Consider the following 21,214-nt stretch of genomic DNA (forward strand, 5'->3'; position numbering starts at 1 on the left):
TTGTCTAGCACAATATCTTTCTAAAGATCCAAGAGAAGATTATGTTACTAAAATCCCCCCTCTGCCACCACCTTTGCTGTTTTTTCTAGATGACAGTGATGCAAGATTTAGAGTCCCTGATTATGAAGCAACATCAAAAAGTCTACTTCTTTCACTGCAGTCTGAAAACATTTAATTGGCACTAACACACACACATGCATGCATGCAGAAAGACATGCACATAGGCACACACACACACACACACACACACACACACACACACACACACACACACACACACACACACACACACACACTCACTCACTCACTCACTCACTCACTCACTCACTCACTCACTCACTCACTCACTCACTCACTCACTCACTCACTCACTCACTCACTCACTCACTCACTCACTCACTCACGCACTCACTCGCTCTAGTAAGTCAGTCAGAAACAGTCCATGCATAAGATGTAGTGTTTTTCATTTGGGATGCTATGATGGCTGTGGGTTGTGTGTGAGCACAGTCTGAGAGGATGTGCCAGGACGTCAGTGCAGTCATGGAAAGAAAGCCTAAGTAACAGCAGTAATGTGTGGTCACAGCCAAGATCTGTTGTTCCCATCATGCTATTTGGAGTAGGCATCTACGTTGGCCTTGGCAGGGTGTGTGTGTGTGCATGTGTGTGTGCGTGTGTGTGTGAGTCACTCTCTTACTGATTCAGGCGTATAGTCCAGGTATAGAGGATATCTAGAGAAATGACCACACCCATTGAAATGTCACTTTGAAATATTCAAGCTAGTTAGTATAGTGTATGACCACTTCACTTCCTCTAGTCTACTAGTACTTCAAGTTAACTGGAAAATCGATTCAATTCTATCTTTAGAAGAATGACAGACACATGAATGACTACTAAAACATGAATATTGTTGTTTGTAGAAAAAAGTGGTGAATAAGGAAGTGTTGTATTCTGTGAGGTAACGGGCTCCCGAGTGGCGCAGCGGTCTACGACACTTCAGACCTTGGTTCAATTCCAGGCTGGCCTTGATTGGGAGCCCCATAGGGCGGCACACAATTGGCCCAGCAATGTCTGGGTTAGGGTTGGCCGGGGTAGGCCGTCATTGTAAATAAGGATTTATTCTTAACTGACTTAGTTATTTAAATAAAGGTTTAAAAAAATGTATTAATAAATAAATAAATGTCATGCTATAGGTGTAACAAGTGTTGTGCAACATCATTTCTCAGGGGTTGATGCTTCACCACTCCTGCTGAGGAGGGAGTATGTTTTCTTGGGTAGAGCCTAAACTGAGAGAGAATGGCTGCGTTGCAAATACCACCCTATTCACTATGTAGTGCACTACTTTTGCCCAGGGCCCATAGGTCTCAAGTTAAAAAGTAGTGCACTACATAAGTAATAGGGTGCCATTTGCAACGCAGACGATGAGTCACCCTGATGCCCAAAGAGGTGTGAATAAACCGTACAAAACCCTGCGAACAAGAACAGCTCATTTGTTCTGAGGACTCACTGTTGTGTCTTATAATGGGTTTAGTCCCAGCACGCTATGCCAAAATGATGCTAAGAAAAAGCATTTTCACACAAGACAGTAGAAACACAAGGGGTTCTGCTCAGGCTCCTTTCATTGACATAAGTACACACAAGAAGTGGAATATTTTTGATTGCCCATGCAGAACCAGTGATGTCATGAATCTTAATCTCATTTTAGTGCACTTTTGTGACCAAGAAATATGACACTTGTTCTTTCATTACAGTTCTGTCTTATGATAGATCAAAAGAGGTTATGTGTCTAAATGGGCACCAGGCCTATGCAGCTGCCAAAAACTCCTTCTATAATGTTATGAAGGCTTAAGTGATTAGTTGGGCCAACTCACTGAAGCATACCATGTTCTGACAAAGTGTAAGTTCTTAATTGACTTAGGCCCGCAGATTTTTGAAGCACTGGAATCAATTTCAGTAGATGGTTAAGAATATCAACAAAACACAATATCCTTGAGGAGAATGATAAGACTCCAGTCAGGGAAAGGGGAAGTACACTTGCTAAAAAGCAAGATAAATCGTATCCCCATAATTTTAGCTGTCAGTTTTATCCAACCTTAATTTATCTTAGGCTAAATATTTGCATTAACAAAATATTGAACTATGTCTTTACACGTAAAGCTTGAGGCAGATATCTCGCCACAAAAAGAGGGCATTAGAGGCTATGAAAATTGCAGGATCATGCTTATGTACATGTAGCCGATGCGAAATGGCTAGCTAGTTAGCGGTGGTGCGCGCTGGTAGCGTTTCAATCGGTGACGTCACTCGCTCTGAGACCTTGAAGTAGTGGTTCCCCTTGCTCGGCAAGGGCCTCGGCTTTTGTGGAGCGATGGGTAACGATGCTTCGAGGGTGACTGTTGATGTCTGCAGAGCGCCCAGGTCGGGGCGAGGGGACGGACGTAAAGTCTATATTGTTACATTGATACTGTTGACCCGGATCACTGGTTGTTGCGGAAAAAGGAGGAGGTCAAAAGGGGGGTGAGTGTAGCCGATGCGAAATGGCTAGCTAGTTAGCGGTGGTGCGCGCTGGTAGTGTTTCAATCGGTGACGTCACTGGCTCTGAGACCTTGAAGTAGTGGTTCCCCTTGCTCTGCAAGGGCCGAGGCTTTTGTGGAGCGATGGGTAACGATGCTTCGAGGGTGACCTTTGATATGTGCAGCGCATCACTGGTTCGTGCCTGGGCGAGGGGACGGACGTAAAGTCTATACTGTTACATACAGATCCGTTTGGAAGACACATGAGACAATGTTCCCCCAACCACTCTCTCTTATACACATCTCTTTCTTGTACACATTTCATGACTCATGGACTGTTGGACACTATTTCACAGACTTAAAGGAATAAAACAATACTTTTTTTAATGAATCTGAAATGAAAAGCTGAAATGTGTGGCTTTTAAAGATTACGCAACAGCCTTTTTAAAGGCACTTTAAAATCAGACTGGATGTGGTTGCCTAGTGAGTGAGGATGTCTATTAGAAATAGAGAGATATTAAAGTACATTCAGAACATGGATATATTATCATTTATAAACTGGGTGGTTAAAACCCTGAATGCTGATTGTCTGACAGCAGTGTTGTATCAGACCATAGACCACGGGTATGACAAAACATGTATTTTTACTGCTCTAATAACGTTGGTAACCAGTTTATAATAGCAATAAGGCACTTCAGGATTTTGTGGTATATGGCCAATATACCACGGCTAAGGCCTGTATCCAGGCACACCGCATTGCATCGTGCCTAAGAACAGCTCTTAGCAGTGGTATACTGGCCATATATCACACCCCCATGGGCCTTATTGCTTAATTATACATTACCTTCATTTCGATGTAAATGTGCAAAATACTGTTATACAAGCTACATTTCAAAACGTCTGGTCTATTTTAGTCTCGGATGCCTAGGTGAAAGCCTGTGACAGATGCTAGGTCTATGGAAATCTGATGTGAGATCATGTGAAACAGTAAAACTAATAGCAAGCTAATGGTAAGATGTGTGCCTACCTGCCACAGGTATTCACACAGAAAAATATCTGACACAGTAATTACACATTAATTACTGGATAGAGAATACTTTATCCCTACGTCATAACCTGACATAAACAGGATAGAGCCATACTGATTTGGGTCAGAGCATAGTCACACAGGTCAAAACAATGTTTAGTCTAACATGCACACAGAAAAAGGATTTCCACGTTATGGCAATGATTTATATCCCTATTTACCATTTCTTTGTCCTTTTAAGCTTTGCATTTTAGACACAGTTTGCTGTAAACAGCATCAATCACTTTAAATTGAATGCATTTCATTTCTAATACAGGTACAGAATATTGACTAGACACTGAGGCCCCTGTGAAAAATGAAGATCATTCTGCTGAAGTGATGTCACTGATGCTCTGTGGCAACAGGTGAGTTTGATAATTAAATACGTCCTAGCACACGTATAGCCTAGAAAATAACTACTGAACTAAAGACATACGCAATCTATCAGTATGATCATCAGTATTTCTCCAATGCCCCCCAAAAGTTTTTAAAAAGCCAATGTCAGTACTTCCTCTGTTTCACTTTTCCTCTCACACGACCATACATCTACAGTAAATGAGAAAGGGTATAATTGTTCATGAAGGCTCCTTCAGAAAGTTCACCCGTAGGCGTTGTGTCAAGCAAAGTGAAATGCTACATGTCAATATGTCCAGGTAGACGGGTTATTAGGTCATTGTAAATCACAGATAAGCCCTTCACTTTTGGCACGGTTGTCTTCTGAGGTCCAACTATGACATATTTATTAGTGGTTCATCATGATCTGTCTTCTCCCCTACTGTAATACCATGTCTATCAAATCTATCATGTATCGGACATGAGGTATAGCTTTGAATTGAACATGGTTCAGAGTCTTGTCACAGCAATCTATATGAACTGCTATCATGGAGCGGCCATACAGTATGTACTGTATGTGTACAGTACTTGTTTTTTTTTTTACTCTACTTGAAGACAGAAAATTGGCTCCAATCTTGCATATCATGACAACAAAGAGGCAACAATCCCTAGTTTTTCTCAGAGCATGAGGAGAAGATGAGGAAAATATGATCCAGTCGCACGCAGCCCGCCCGGCCGCCTCATTACTGACATTATGTAACTGTGTGGAGGTTAAGACAGCTGTGATGAATCTAACGCCTCATGATGCCGACCAGACTTGTCTCAGACTAGACGTAGCATAGTAAACGTGAATCCGAGACACTCAAATTAGTATGATATGTTATGTTTGGTATGGTTACATAAGATAGAAGGCTACTTAAGGCAAAAGCAAAAGGGTTGGGGGAGTGGGGTGTATAACGCGAATGTGTAGCAACCCAAAGGTTGCATTTTCGAATCGCATCATTTTAGATAATTAGCTACTTTGCAACTACTGAGCTTGTTAGCTAACCCTTCCCCTAACCCTAACCTTAACCCTTTTAGCTAATCCTTACCTAACCTTAACATTTTAACCTAACTCCTAACCTTAACCCTAACCTTAACTCCTAACCCTAACCCCTAGAGCTAGTTAACGTTAGCGTTTGCCACATAGCTACCTAGCTAACTTTAGCCACAACAAATTGGAATTTGTAGCATATCATACGTTTTGCAAATTCTTAACGTATTGTATGTTTTGCGAAATTCGTAACATAATGTACAAATTGCGATTTGTAACATATCATACGAAATGGATGGTGGATTAATACATACCATACAAAACATATCATACTAAATGGATGGTGGATTAATACATACCATACGAAACATATCATACTAAATGGATGGTGGATTAATACATACCATACGAAACATGTCATACTAAATGGATGGTGGATTAATACATACCATACGAAACATATCATACTAAATGGAGTGTCTCTTATTTACGTACAGAATAATACTTTGAGACCACGTTGTGCCGACAGATTATGAGTCAGACAGCAGTGCACTCCGTCTGTCCGTACACTCTTAGAAAACATGTGCTTTCTAGAACCTAAAAGGGTTCTTCAGCTGTCCCCATAGGAGAACCCTTTGAATAACCCTTTTTGGTTCCAGGTAGAACCCCTTTGGGTTCCATTTAGAACCCTTTCCACAGAGAGTTCTACATGGAACCCAAAAGTGTTTTACCTGAAACCAAAAAGGGTTCTGACTGGAATAAAAAAGGGTTCTCCTAAGAACCCTTTTAGAACCTTTTTTTTCTAAGAGTGTATAGCATGCCGTTGGATTAAAAAGGAGCACTAATGTCATCAAACACCATCTTAAATAAGACAGATAGTTGGCATATGCCTCCACTTAATTTCCGATTATGATTCTTTTAGAGGCCTTCTCTATGATAACCTTTTGAGAAGCAAAAAGAGGGGGAGGCAAAGTTTTGATGTATACTAGTTTATTTTTGGAACCATACAATCTTATCTTAGTGCATAGACTGGTTGTTTTATTGGGCCTTTCTTACACAGAGAAAAAAACATTGCACATTAAGTAGACGTAGAAGTCAAGATGTAGAAAACTAGACGCTCCAGTAGAAAATACATCTGGAAAAACTCTGCTCCTGTAATCTATTTAGAGGACAAATGACAGGAGCAGTATTCCTCCATGGTCTCGGGTCATCTAGTGGATGACTGGGGTGAACCAACTTCTTCTCTCTGCCTTGATTGCTGATTGCTTTCTGTTGGTTGATTATCATTATTATGTAAATGCATTATGTTGATGTTTAATTTTGTTAATAGGCATAACTCCGGTTTCTGCTGAACTGAGCCAGTGCTCATTATATCAAACTGTTATCAGCTCAGTAGGCACAGGAGGTTGAGCCCCGTAACTCACAATGCTCCATTTTCACCACAGGGAGGCACACCTACAAGGTGAGGGGAGTTTTTAATGGACAGTTCCTTTGTCCATATACATACATACAGAGTCCATGTGTGATCTGGTGGAATAGTCATTCCAACAAGCAGTCGTCATGATTATAATGCTTACATCCGCAATGTCACAGTAGATTATTTATACAACATGTGTAGTTAATAATGAGTCTCAAAATCACACAAGCACTGGGTAGGTATTACTGCAAAAAATAATAACGCAATGACATATTTAATTTTCTTAGAAGTTACAAATAAATTGCACATGCTGGGATAAATAGGCTGTGCTGAAAAATAAACCACTTCGAAACACAACCAAGCCACGGCATGATAAAGAGTGTTTATCACTCTAAATTCCAGAGCTATTTAGAACGGCTTTGCCCCTCGACTTGACCAACCTGATTGAAAATGGGAGCATGGTCCACAATTAGACTGTTACTGGTTTTCCCAATGGGACAATTAGATTGTTACTGGTTTTCCCAATGGGACATTTCCTGTGTTTCCTTCCTGTATGAGACCCTGGCCTGCCCCCTCTCCTCCCCTCCCCACAGTGTTTGCTCGCCCCTCCATCATGTCCAGGGTTTTACTTCACTGCTGATGAGAGATGGCCTCTGAGGAGCGGAACTTAGCCACTGTGAACATGGGCTTTCACAGATCTGTTCACAAAGCTGGCTAAGTCCTGCACCTCAGGAAACTCTGAATCCTGTATCACTAGATCCAGATGTCCTCCATTTCTCTTGTGTATCCATTTTTCCATTTGGCGTTTTTTCTTATTATTATTCTAAAAAAGTACAAGTTTTCAGATATGGATCACCATTGAGTTACATTCACTTGTGGAGATATTTGGTGACGATGGCTTATGGACAATATCTTTGTTGGTTTATCCCCGCCTGAATAAAGTTCTAGAGTGTATTTACCAATTCTGAGCGGGGTGTTGAGACTGAGCAAGGGACTGGCAAACCACAATTAGATGTTATGGAACATTTCACATTTGTAGAAAATAATGCTTGTCTGTGGCATTATTAAAATGCCGAGGAAAGTAAGAGGCCGTTATCGACAGTACATCCTGACCATGAGAGTCATTGGCCTCAGTAGTGTGATGATCCTCATCCCGGGTGAGCTTCAGACAGAAAATGTAGCTTGGGGACGGTGGACAAAGGTTGAGGAAGACAACAGGCTCCTGGATGGGGATGATGTTGAAGTGGGTGGCACGCAGCTGGTTGGAAATCCCTGGCAATGTGATTTTATGACACAATACCAAATCACTCTGCCAGGAATCCCACTGGCTGCCCCATGTAGGATGGAGAAAAAGAGAGAGGGGGAGAGAAATAGGGAGGAAAAGGGAGAGAGAAAGACAGGCAGATAGGCTGATGGAAAGACAGAGGAACAGTCCTGTAGGAGGGGGGCTCACATTCACTGATGCACCTGATCAAACACACACTCCATGCCTGTTTAGAACCTCGCACTGGACTGGATGTAGTTATTCTGTCCACATGCTTTCTGATAACCATATGACCAGTACCGTTAATTCACTTATTTTGCATATTCACAGTCATACATACAGTACAAATGATGTCAAATGAATGATTATGTCATTTAGATGTATGTGTGTCACATGATGTTTTTATTTAAAAATACAAAAAGAGGCCACACCAGGCGCAAATACATGTACCAACATTTCAGAGGATTATATACACAAAAAGTCAAAAGACTTGTTTCCATTGTGGTCCTCACTGCACTACATACATTTAAATGACCTTACATGCAATAGCTACTCACTGCCACGCAGTGGAAGTACTTATATTAGATACTACCTAGCACGTCATTACGGAATCAACCACATCAACGTTTAAAAGTTATTGTCCAGCTCACTACACGTTGAAATATACTCACCTTTAGGATGCTGTGTATGTTGGAAGTCTTCTAAAACTCTGAGATCATTACTGTAAAGACAGTGAAATAGAATAATTCATCCAGAGATACAAATATTAATGAAAAAATAAAGGGAGAAAAAGAGAATAATTAGCCGTCCTTCAATCATTACACATTTGTCCCAGTGAGACCTATAAGACTCAGTAGATTAAACAAAGTATCAGTAACTGCAATATATGTAGGGTGTTGTTGTTGTTGTGCAACAGAGCCTATCCATAATTGATGTCTATAGACATCGACTTCACCTATCTCTCCAGGTGGAAAAATTATTGTGGACATTTGCAGAAGGACAAATAACATACACAGATGAGTACTAGTGCTGTGCATGGACAACCATTCTATTTATATATGGAAAACACAGTCCCATTTCCTCCTGAGGTGATGACCTGTTGCACCCTCTACCACCACTGATTATTATTTGACCCTTTTCGTAATCTTTGAACATATTGAAGAATGATCTGGTTTTATCATGTACTCTTATAATCTGCACAGCCATAAGAGGACTGGCCACCATAGTTCTACACCTGTGACATCAGCTGATGTAAAAAGGGCTGTATAAATAAATGTGATTGAATACAGAATCACAATATCTACTACATTTTCTCACAACTAACTCAATTCCTCACTTTGCCACAGAATATACACATAATAACCTAGATGAGTATAAAATACTCAGACAGATAGAATTACAGGGGCTACAGTCATCTACATGGACCTCGTGATACAGAGAGAGCAGCAGTGGCTATTTCTGATGGACTGAGACTAAAGGTTTGCCCTACTTCTCACACAGCTCAGAAGCAGGGGACCTCTCCTCCCTCACAGTGGACAAGCAGTCCAAAAATATAATCAAAGGGAAAAAAATGGCCTCTGAAAATATTTATTCCATCACAGTGATTTCTTGAACAGGAAATACGACTGTCCAATCCAGAATAAACACTAATCTTCCTGTATCGTTTACAGCGTGTGGTTATCTCTTTCCGCTGCTCTCGGCTTTTCACACTTCAGTGGTCGTCACTGACTGACCGCCCCCGGGGCTAATAATGGGTGAAATGGAAAATGTTTTCATTTGAACTTTGTGGTGGATTGACTTTATATAGGCTAACAGCAGTGACCATCTCAAACTGGGAGGGGATGGAGGGGGGGGGGGGGGGGGGGCTGAGTAAGAAAGAACAGATTTTCAATTTAACGACTTTGATATGTGTGAGCTGTTATGTTCAGACATTTTCACCAAAAAAAATACAGTTGAAGTCGAAAGTTTACATACACTTAGGTTGGAGTCATTAAAACTCGTTTTTCATCCACTCCACACATTTCTTGTTAACAAACTATAATTTTGGCAAGTCGGTTAGGACATCTACTTTGTGCATGACACAAGTAATTTTTCCAACAATTGTTTACAGACAGATTATTTCACTTATAATTCACTGTATCACAATTCCAGTGGGTCAGAAGTTTACATACACTAAGTTGACTGTGCCTTTAAACAGCTTGGAAAATTCCAGAAAATTATGTCATGGCTTTAGAAGCTTCTGCTAGGCTTATTGACATAATTTGAGTCAATTGGAGGTGTACCTGTGGATGTATTTCAAGGCCTACCTTCAAACTCAGTGCCTCTTTGCTTGACATTAAAAAAAATCTAAAGAAATCAGCCAACACCTCAGAAAATTGTAGACCTCCACAAGTCTGGTTCATCCTTGGGAGCAATTTCCAAACGCCTGAAGGTACCACGTTCATCTGTAAAAACAATAGGACGCAAGTATAAACACCATGGGACCACGCAGCCGTCATACCGCTCAGGAAGGAGACACATTCTGTCTCCTAGAGATGAGCGTACTTTGGTGTGAAAAGTGCAAATCAATCCCAGAACAACAGCAAAGGACCTTGTGAAGATGCTGGTGGAAACAGGTACAAAAGTATATATATCAACAGTAAAACAAGTTCTATATCAACATAACCTGAAATGCCGCTCAGCAAGGAAGAAGCCACTGCTCCAAAACCGGCATAAAAAAACTGACTACGGTTTGCAACTGCACATGGGGATGAAGATCGTACTTTTTGGAGAAATGTCCTCTGGTCTGATGAAACAAAAATATAACTGTTTGGCCATAATGACCATAGTTATGTTTGGAGGGAAAAGGGGGAGGCTTGCAAGCCGAAGAACACCCTCCCAACCTTGAAGCACGGGGATGCTGTTGTGGGGGTGCTTTACTGCAGGAGGGCCTGGTGCACTTCAAAAAATAAATGACGTAATGAGGATGGAAAATTCTGTGGATATATTGAAGCAAATTCTCAAGACATCAATCAGGAAGTTAAAGCTTGGTCGCAAATTGGTCTTCCAAATGGACAATGACCCCAAGCATACTTCCAAAGTTGTGGCAAAATGGCTTAAGGTTAACAAAGTCAAGGTATTGGAGTGGCCATCCCAAAGCCCTGACCTCAAAATTTGTGGGCAGAACTGAAAAAGCGTGTGCGAGCAAGTAGGCCTACAAACCTGACTCCGTTACACCAGCTCTGTCAGGAGGAATGGGCCAAAATTCACCCAACTTATTGTGGGAAGCTTGTGGAAGGCTAACCAATACATTTGACCCAAGTTAAACAATATAAAGGCAATTCTACCAAATACTAAATGAGTGTATGTAAACTTCTGACCCACTGGGAATGTGATGAAAGAAATTAAAGCTGAAATAAATCATTCTCTCTACTATTATTCTGACATTTCGCATTCTTCAAAGAAAGTGGTGATCCTAACTGACCTAAGACAGGGACTTTTTACTAGGATTAAATGTCAGGAATTGTTAAAAACTGAGTTTAAATGTATTTGGCTAAGGTGTATATAAACTTCCAACTTCAACTGTGTATATATAATACAGAGACCTATTTATTGCAAGTTTATTCTCACCACAAGTCAATTATAACTTATTTCAACTTCTAAAAGTCGATTGTCAAAACATTTGAAGATTTTACTTGATGTCATAAGCCTGTCCACAAAATTGGAGAGTATCGCTGCTCTAAGTCTATGGACAGATCACAAAGCCTTGTGATAATGGCCTTGGTCGGATCCCTCCCCAATGTCTGTATGAAGATCAGCCCTGTGCTGTGAACACCGCTTCATAATATATTAGTTCACGAAGAACACTTACATTTATACTGTGCAAACTTCCCCATACACGCTAACAAGCTTTAGTCTGCTTTAATCAACTCACCTACTCTGGGAACATCTGATGTCGTACTCTGATGTTCGGGGATAGTTTGTACTTGGCCAGTCTCTCTAAATCACGGACAACGAAATGCTATCTAGATCAAAATGGAAATTGTCTGCTGACACATCTTTCTGGGAAATGAACGCTACGGCTAAGAGTGCTTTCAGATTCCTGGATGAAAGTTGGATGAAAAAAATGTCTTTCCCCATAGTACCCGCTTTTAAGATTGATGTCTGAAACATGTCTAGAATTGCAGAAGCTCTCTCTCTAGGCTAAATCACTTCCATTTGAGACCAGTCATTGGCACCTCACTTTCCAGCATTAGAATCCAACACTCAACACTGAGATTTGCTCATGCATTACAGTCCTACTGCTACTGACTGCCAGACAATCATGGAGTTCATCTCCTAGTCTTTAAGTAGTGCTAGAACCATTCTCCTTCATTGCCCATGATTTTCACAGTCTCAGTTGTTGCGTCTAGACGACTACTCTACTCTGGGGGCAGGCCAGAGGACAGGACAGCACGTGATTGGTCTGGCCCTTAGTCAGAAGCCATTTGTGTCCTTGCCGGAGAGGAAACACAGCAGCGGACAAAGGAGTCATTGCATATTGGGAAAGCGTGGGCGGGTTCCAGGACCTAGGCTGATGCTGCAGATCTAGTTGACTTTGTGCCCAGACAGGACATAGGGAGTGAGCAGATCAGAGTGGGCCTTTGGCTGTTTGGCAGGGTAGGTGTGGGTCACTCAGAGGAGCCATGACGTAGGCAAACAACAGCACTGATAACTTCAGTTGGAGACAAGAGAACAAAGAGGCACAAACACTAGGCCTCTGGCTCGACTAGGGAGTGTAGGGACCTGTCCTGACTGCCAGGCCAAAATCACCTACAGCTAGATTACAACCACCCAACTAGACCACTAAAATGGCAGACAAACCTTCAGTAGAAATAGGAGATACTAAATGGCACCTATTTCACGTTTTCTACTCAAATCAACATGATAGCAATAACTTGAAATTATGTTAACATGGAAATACCTGTCATTCAAAGTGAACTGCGAGGTTCCCGACAATATTATGATTATAATTCAGAGCAAAACAGTAAAAATTGTTTGTTTTTTTGTTTCTTCTTTACTGAGAGTAAATGGAACTAGAAAGAAAGTACATTGCTATTCATCAATCTTATGTTCATACAAATCACAAGTGTTATACCTGTTTGTACATTTATCAAACCTAAAACATCTGAAACTTCAGAATCTGTTAATAGCAAAAACATTTGATAGAACTTGCAACAGAAAACATAAGTGGATGTTGTCAGAACAATATGATCATATTACCATCCTTGTTATAAAGATTTAACAATACAAAAACAATGGTTCTAATTATTATGTATTCAAAAAAATAAAAAATTAAAGCTGCATGCAGCAATGAAAGGGGTTCGCAGGATGACACAAGATACACTATATGTACAAAAGTATGTCGACACCCCTTCAAATGAGTTGCTGACAGGAGTATAAAATCGAGCACATCGCCATGCAGTCTCCATAGACAAACATTGGCAGTAGAATGGCCTTACTGAAGAGCTGAGTGACTTTTAACGTGCCACCGTCATAAGATGGCACCTTTCTAACATGTCAGTTCATCAAATTTCTGCCCTGCTAGAGCTGCCCGGTCAACTGTAAGTGTTGTTAATATCAGGAATCAAGGTAAGACCCAAGTGCAGACTGTGTGAAGTAACAATGTTTATTGTAACCACAGGGGCAGGCAAACGACAGGTCAAGGCAGGCAGGGGTCGATAATCCAGAGTAGGAGCAAAGATACAGGACGGCAGGCAGGGTCAGGCAGAGTGGTCAGGTGGGAGGGTACAATGGTCAGGACAGGCAAGGGTCAAAAACCAGGAGGACAAGAAAAAGAGAGTCTGAGAAAAGACAGGAGCTGACAGGACGAACGCTGGTAAGCTTGACAAACAAGGCGAACGGGCAACAGACAAACAGAAAACACGGGTAGAAGTACACAGGGGATAATGGGGAAGATAGGCGACACCTGGAAGGGGGGGAGACAAGCATAGAGACAGGTGAAACAGATCAGGGCGTGAACATGCATGTGAAGTGGAAACGTCTAGGAGCAACAATGGCTGAGCCGCAAAGTGGTAGGCCACACAAGCTCACCGACTGGAACCGCCAAGTGCTGTAGTGCCTAAAAATCAATTGTCCTCGATTGCAACACTCACTACTGAGTTCCAAACTGCCACTGGAAGCAACGTCAGCTCAATAACTGTTCGTTGGGAGCTTCATTAAATGTATTGATAGCAAGGTCCATACAGAAAACATTTGTCGAGATCGTGTGGAAGAACTTGACTGGCCTGCATAGAGCCCTGACCTCAACCCCATCGAACACCTTTGGGATGAATTGGAACGCCAACAATGGACTAGAGTTAATCGCCCAACATCAGTGCCCTACTTCACCAATGCTCTTGTGACTGAATGGAAGCATGTCCCCACAGCAATCTAGTTGAAAGCCTTCCCAGAAGTGTGGACGCTGTTATAGCAGAAAATGGGGAGCAACTCCATATTAATGACCTTGATTTTGGAATAAGATATTCAACGAGCAGGTGTCCACATACTTTTGGTAAGTTGGATAACAAAGCAAGCACTCTATCTGTAGGAACTATCTTCCTTCTTGTGCAATCATGAGTCTAAATACAAGATGTGGAGAGAATCTGAGGTATGGTTCATAAGGAGAAGATAATGTTGAGCATTAGCATTACATATGTGAAGTGTGCAAATTCAGTGTGGTTCATCTTAGGGACGTCAATTATTGCGATGACAAGTTTTAAGTTGATAGTCTACTGTGGAGTGGATTTACGGGGTTTAAGTGGACACGTCAAATATTTTTTACATTAGTTTCTGTGTGCCAAATCAGAAGAAAAATACATCTAAGAATAACAATAGGTTTCCTATCTTTGCTGTGAACCTTTAATAATTCCATAAATTGTTTGATGTACACTAATCACTCATAGATAACACCCCTGTCTACTCAGTGTAGTGATCATCATCATAATCATCAGAAACATTTTTAAAAAACAAGCCCAAAGGTATTTATTTCAAACTCCCTAGGATGTTTTACATTTGTGTGTGGAGTAAACAAAACATAATTATGTTGAGGTTAGCAGCATTTGCCAAATTACTTCCATGGAAATCTCTTCAGTCACTAAATGTCTTACAGAACGTTAACCCCAGGAAGCAAAATAACCCTGAACTTTATTTACTTCACAACATGGACCCAGTGAGTATGTTCAGGTGAACACTTAAAGGACACAAACTTGAATCAAAATAGGCTCAGGCCAAAGTAAACGAAACAGAGTCTACCACTGCCAAAGAAAGTAGTCAAAATGCAAAAGATTTGAGAGAAATAAAATAGATGAAGTGTGTACATGCTTTTCCAATTGGGTGTTGCATGACATGACTGAGCTTTCATGGCAGCCCAAACAAAATAGAGGAAAACTAAACTCTATAGAAAATACACATTTTGTGTCATTAATAAATGTAAAAAATTAAAGCGACAGTGATCATTTGCAATGAACCTGTCATGAGTACCCACATATATCACTTTCCGAATAGATGCGTTAAGACAAGTAGAAGCAACAACGCTGTTTTCCCACACATATTAAGGTAGGCAGAATTTGGAGACTTTATGAGGCTTGGAAAAATGCAATAAAATGTATTTCTGTGAATGCACCCATCTGTTGAACCTTGGTGGACTTCCTGTAAACAAGATTTGGAGAACAAAACCTCTCACGCTAGCTCCTCGTCAGTAATTGACCTTTCTTTTCTTCTTTCCCTTTGTCCACCTACTCTACTTTTATCTCTCTACCGACCTCTCTTATCTGTCTCCTTTCATTCTCTCTCTCACTCTCTCTCTTTGGCGTTCCCTTCTAAAATATCTCTGCAGTATATTGCTTACTTCATAATATTGCATGGAATGGTGTCCTTGGAAGCTAACATAGCTTTGATGTAAAGAGTAAGGGTTAGACAGTGTTGTGATTGTTAACTTTATTCTATATAGTTATACATGTATAGTTTGTAATATACTATATGCTTCTATTTCATAACTTCTTTTTGTTATTAGCTCAGTATAAGATCTGATTATTCTGTAGATTTGTCATCCAAAATGAAATCTAGGATCAGATTTATACATTAGGCCATATTAAACCGTGACACATGGATAGTCAAGTACATCTATATTCCACCTGTAACACCATGCAGTTACATATACACATATTATCTCTTTCTATTTAGGATTAAAGAAATAATAAATAAGCAATATCTAAATAAAAATATGATAGAGGATATGTCATTTTTTTTATCATGTATTTATTCTGTTCAATGTGCTATGTTTTATATCCATTTACGCATGACCGTCAATGATTTTCTTTCAAAATAATCTGATATTGTATGATTACATTTACACATTGTGCCATAATATGACGCTTTTTGTAGAATCGGTTCCCTTTCAATCAATTAATTTTCAATATTGATAATTTGTGTAATTTCCTGATTCTTACAATGAAATGTTAAAAGTTATTATGAGCCCAGTTGAAGTCCAGATTTCAAGGCTTTCCGTCAATAAGAACTCATTGGAAATAATACCGACAACATAATGGTTTGGTACAGGCCGTGTTCACTCTCTATGGTTCAGATATATCTCCATTGACATATTAATAACACATGAAGTTAGATTTCAGAGCAGAGCTCAGTGAGTATATAACCATATACTGTGACCATATACTGTGACCATATAATATTTGTTTTGGTAGTGGTATATATATATAAAGACATTTATTCTGGACAGTATCTTTAAAAATATATCTCTACAGTCAGTAAGAGTATGTACAGTAGGTTAGTTGTATTTTCTTCCAGTGAAATACTGTTGCTGGAGAATCTCTGTAAGATGTTTAATGCTAGCTGAAGAACCCCAGAACCCTGTTATAGTATAATGGCCAACTGGCCAGCAACTGTCTGCACAGGGAATCAAGGTGTCGTTCTAATCATTTAGTGATGTTAGGTAGAAAAGTCGGCTTACTTCCTCCCTCAGTACCAACACCCAGCCCAGAGAGAAAGGGAAGAGAGAGAGAGAGAGAGAGAGAGAGAGAGAGAGAGAGAGAGAGAGAGAGCTGGAAGGCAAGGCACATGGCCCGTCTTTCTTATTCATTATACAGCTTTCTAACTTCTGACGCCTGTGTTAGTTGTTAATTTCTCCCTCCTTCCTCCTCTCATATTTGATTAATTTTTTAGGAGAGCCATATAAGCAACGAAGCAGGGGAGGTTTACATTCACGTAAACACATCTAATTGATTCTAGCAATATTGTTAGATGTGGCTACATGCAAAAATGTCTGATTTAAAGCCATATGCATGCCACAACAAAAAAGGGCTTTGGCACACGTACTGAAAATAGGAGGTGTATGAGACTTCTATGCCGCCATCAATACAAAAAGGATTGGGGTCCTCTGAATGAGGTGCACTAAAAGAGATATGTTGGTACAATTCCTTCCCTGATTGCAACCATCACAAAGCAAAATAAACTATAGTCGTTGTGGATCCCATTTCAAGTACATCTGCAACACATTGAAACAAAATGTGTCCCATAGAATATCCAGGCCATTGTTAGAAGTATACAAAAAGTGCGATCTTGTCCAAAGTACACAGGGAAACAACAGCATTATGTTGAATAGTGACAAAAGTATTTTCCTTTTTGGAATATTTTTATTGATAACTCAACTAACTATTGAGGATTAAAAAAATAAGTAGAGGTATAAATTGGGGACTGGCAAATCCTAAAGTTTCTGACTTTGATTCAATGTAGCATTAATCTTCAGATTGACATTTGCATTCTTTCTAAGTCTAAAGAAAAACACTGAATTGCTATTGAATCTCTTCCCTCCACAGGTCATATACAGTATATAATAGGTGTTTTCAGAACCTATATGGTACTACATCAGTTATACCATAGGTTTATCTAAAAGGTTATCTTAATTCATGTAAAAATAGTACAAAGTCGACTGAAAGCGGATAACATTTCATTCATTCCCTGTATGGGACCACAGAGGAAATACAAGGGAGAACCGAATGCACATTACACATGCTGGAGCTCCAAACCGCTCTGAAGGATCAAGAAGTCCACCAAGTACTCACTGAAAAGTAGTATATACTGTAGCATATATCATACGATCATAGTTTCCATTTGCAACACAAATCTTGAAGTAATTTTACGTAGTTAGACGATTGCTATAAGAATTAATTTCTACATTAGACACAAACTAGAAATGTCAAGATTGAAGAAAAGCACTGTCTTACTCACACAAAAGTACTGCCAGCTTTCACTTGGGATTGATTTAAAGCCCCATTGTCTTTATATGCCCTTAGTGTGATGATCCTAAAGCCATTGCTTAAACAGAGAATACAGCAGATCATACAAGTTGCTCCTTAGCTCCAATGCAACCCCAAGCTCAAACTGTGCTCCAACTAATACGCTCCTCCTCCCCTCCTTAAGTTAAGGACTGAGTCAAAGGCATACACATCATTCACAGAAGTTTCAAAACCACACCCAGAACTGCATGGAGAGGAGGGGAAACACTTGAGTTTTCCTTAAATAACCCCAGAGAAGGGAGGAAACTCCTGTTTTCTGCCCAGCCGAACCCTCAAATAGCCATGTAGTAGGTTGTGTTTTGAAAAGAAGATTATGACGCAGTGGTGATTTTCAGGATGTTTATTTTATTCAGCTAGAGGTTCTATTTTAAACACAGAAGTAGGTGTGTGGTGAGCTCTGGCTTTAAACTGTGGATAATAGAGATATATGGTCTCAGGTCATAGTGTCTAGTGGTAATTGAATATACAATTATGTCTGCCTTTGCGTGTGTGGTGTTGGTGTGTGTGTAGACACATGGGCCTGTAGTTGAGGGTTCTCTTCATCCTGATTTCCGTCATTGATGACAACCAGCTGCACCTCTTTCCTCTGTGAAGTGGGCAGCATGCAGCATTCCTCCCACTTCATACATATGGATCTCTTTAGGACAAAGAAGATTTCTGTAGCACAACTTGCGCTGACATTTTTGTATTTGCTGTGTAATCTCATTGCTACATGTAATTTACGCTCTGTCATAAGGGATATGTGGAATCCATCATATGAAATGAGTGATTTGTAGTTTGTAAACAAATGTTGTGTTTCTTTGGGGTAATGAGTGCCAAATTAATATGACCTTAAAGTGTTGTCTGTGAGCATGAAAAGGATTTGTGACAATACAGTCTATTGTCATGAAAACTACATCCAAGCCTGTTATCTTACCCCCCAAGACTAATCATTTACAAATGCGTCCAAACTAAAGGTGTGGTCTGGAGCTTATGAGGGGTACCAGTATTTGTCTACTAGTTTCTATTTACAGGATAATGTTATGTTGCTAGGGAACAGCGCTACATTAATCAATCAAATCAGGATAAAAAATGTTTCCCATTATCTGGGATGCATATTGCTTTGCATGTTCTTTCCGGTACACAATACCGTGGCAACAAAGAAAGCTTGACGTAGCCTACACAATAAACAACTAAATGTTCTTTCAAAGTCAACCTGACCCTGCCTTCTATGACTTTATCTAGTTGAAATTATGTCCTGAATAGCCATTTATAATCCCAAATAACCGTTTGTCTGAATAATTTGATTTAAATAGACAATACCAAACAAATTGATGTAAAAGCAGGTTGACAAAGGAGGAGTCTAGAACCAAACTATAAAATGTGGAATTTGGTCCGGCAAGTTGCCCAGAAGGCAAGTGAAAACAAAGGCTGCCTACGCATTCCCTATGTTTGACTTGAGACAGGCAACCAGACACAGACTGCCAGACCAACACAGGGAACACTTTCACCTGAATCTCACTGTATAGGAAAGTCAGAGCTAAGGAAGTCGTGCATGCTGTCGGTGTGTGTGTGTGTGTGTGTGTGTGTGTGTGTGTGTGCGTGCGTGCGTGCGTGCGTGCGTGCGTGCGTGTGTGGATGTACAGTATGATTCATAGCCCTGAACAGACCCCACCCTGCGTTGGCGGGAGATTTGGCAACTGTCAGTTAGCCTCTCCCAAGGAAGGACTGCTGCTCAGACAACTGCACTCTTTGTTCAAATGCCATTTTGAAAAAGCAAGAAAAAAGAAAACATATTTTTCTGTGGCCATGATGTGATCTACAGTATCTCACACCGCTGTGGGATATCTAAATGTTCTGAAATAAACAAGAAGCATACACTTTTGATGTGTCTGACGCTGTCTTTACTCAAAGAAATTAAACTTGATGATACACTCTATGAATGTGTTATCCCCTATGTTCACAGACTTCTGTGAAAGACTTTACTATCATGCATATCTGTCAAAATTATTATGGATTATTTTATTAGGAGGATTGTTTGTATGGCTGTTTTTAGTAACAGATTGACAGAATGAAGTGTTACAATGATCAGACTAGCAGGGAGGTTCTGTTACCACAGTGCTACTGGGACAGTTGCAGTACTGATCCTACGTGGGGCCCTGCGATGGAGGCCCCTGCTCCGAGCAGAATATGTTTTTTGCAAAACCGATTTTCAATGTATCATTTGGAGGCCTTACTGCTTGTGAAATGAAATCATGGTAACATTAAAATAGCGTCAGAGACGAAGTCCGGGCTGTTATGGGACTAGTGTAGTCCCAATAAATCCTGTTCCCAATTAGAGATGAATATGCTCTTATGCTCCGACGTCTCTTTGAAGTTTCAAACTAAGCGGATAACTTAAGACCAGTGTAGCAGCTAGGATATCAAGTGAATGGGGTCATGTGAGTCCCCCTAATTTTACTTTAATGGGTAACATTACTGTAGGTTGGTCTGAAGTAACATGCCAATGGACGAGTGGCTGCCTGCGCTAACATCAGATATTCAGTTTTAGAATTGCTTTCCACATTATTATTTTTTTTACAGTTTACTATAGAATACTACAGTACTTACTATATAATTCTAACTGTAGTATCCCTCGATCATGTGTAGTACTTACTACAGAATGTTGTAGTGTACTATAGTAAATACTATAGTAATGTCCGCAAAAACACTACACTTTTTAATTATACAGTAAGTACTACAGTATTTAATGTGCATATACCCTGCCCATTTCCCTCCATATCGCAATTTGTGCCACCAATAACTGAGAAACCTACATGCCAAATATAGACCATACATTGTATTCCCCACAGGTTATAGAAAAGAGCAGAAGCTCTGAACTATCCATTCAGACCCCAGTTCTACCTACATATAGATTATGGAAGGTTTGTTCTTTTAGTGTTTCTTCAGTAGGTTACCTCAAGGAGAAAGCCTCTATTTCTATGTAAAAAATAATAAAACAAAAACACTATAGTAAATACTAGAGTAATGTCTGCAAAAACACTACAGTAAATACTACTAGCACTAGAAGCACAAGCATTTTGCTACACTCGCAATAACATCTGATAACCATGTGTATGTGACCAATAAAATGTGATTTGATTACAGTATACTACAGTCCGCAAAAACACTACAGTAAATACTTTAGTACATATTATAGTTTTATTTTACTACATTATTTATACTAAACTTAACTGTAAATACTACAGTATACTACAGTATTCACTGCATTATTTTTGTGGACT

This window comes from Oncorhynchus clarkii, chromosome 20 (assembly GCF_045791955.1).
Source record: "Oncorhynchus clarkii lewisi isolate Uvic-CL-2024 chromosome 20, UVic_Ocla_1.0, whole genome shotgun sequence".
In the NCBI taxonomy this organism is placed as follows: Eukaryota; Metazoa; Chordata; class Actinopteri; order Salmoniformes; family Salmonidae; genus Oncorhynchus; species Oncorhynchus clarkii.